Genomic DNA, 544 nt, shown 5'->3' with positions numbered 1-544 from the left:
TGAGAACCTTGCAGGCAAGATGACCACCCCTCGAAATCACTTCTATCTTTGCTTTGCTAGTTGTTCGCTCTATTGCCATGCTCCGCTACCTATCACTTGCTATATCATGTCTCCCATTTTGCCATGTCAGCCTCTAACCATCTTTTCCTAGCAAACCGTTGTTTGGCTAAGTTACCGCTTTTGCTCAGCCCCTCTTATAGCGTTGCTAGTTGCAGGTGAAGTTGAAGCTTGTTCCATGTCGGAACATGGATATGTTGGGATATCACAATATCTCTTATTTAATTAATGCATCTATATATTTGGTAAAGGGTGGAAGGCTCGGCCTTATGCCTGGTGTTTTGTTCCACTCTTGCCGCCCTAGTTACTGATATACCGGGATTATGTTCCTTGAGTTTGCGTTCCTTGCACGATCGGGTGATTTATGGGACCCCCTTGACAGTTCGCCTTGAATAAAACTCCTCCAGCAAGGCCCAACTTTGGTTTTACCATTTGCCGCCTAAGCCTTTTCCCCCGGGTTTTCGCGAGCCCGAGGGTCATCTTTATT

This window comes from Triticum aestivum, chromosome 6D, assembly GCF_018294505.1.
Source record: "Triticum aestivum cultivar Chinese Spring chromosome 6D, IWGSC CS RefSeq v2.1, whole genome shotgun sequence".
Taxonomy (NCBI): domain Eukaryota; kingdom Viridiplantae; phylum Streptophyta; class Magnoliopsida; order Poales; family Poaceae; genus Triticum; species Triticum aestivum.
Note: the sequence above shows the minus strand (reverse complement) of the source record.